Below are 454 nucleotides of genomic sequence, written 5' to 3'. Positions count from 1 at the left end.
CCACGAGCCATGGCCGGCTCTGAGCGCCCCACGGGCTCTGCCTGCGAGCTGCCAGCCTGCACCCCCATTCCAGACTCTGCCAGGCACGCAGGGGGATCCGGGGAGCAGAACAGTCTCCTACTCTCCGATTTTTCCTGTGAAGTTGTGAGATACTGGTAAAAATGTCTAGACTTGTGTAGTTTCACCACCATGTAGTTTCACTGGACTAAGGATACGCCGATGCCTGCTGCATGTCTCTCCTCGGGTGTCCCGACTGTCCTGCATGCAGAGGAGGCCTTGCTGGTTATTCCTCTCCTGACTTGTGGAATTTTTCTTACAAGATTTGTCCTAGTTGCAGGAAAAAATCTGCATTTTTAATACTTCCTTTCCCTGGGGCTGGGATGGGTGGTGCCTGCCAAGGGGACACAGCTGCCGGTCAAGACTGCAGTTTGGGTGCTGTGAGACCTTGATTTCA

Source organism: Buceros rhinoceros, unplaced genomic scaffold (assembly GCF_000710305.1).
Source record: "Buceros rhinoceros silvestris isolate BGI_N320 unplaced genomic scaffold, ASM71030v1 scaffold27874, whole genome shotgun sequence".
NCBI lineage: Eukaryota > Metazoa > Chordata > Aves > Bucerotiformes > Bucerotidae > Buceros > Buceros rhinoceros.
This window is presented reverse-complemented; position numbering follows the sequence as displayed.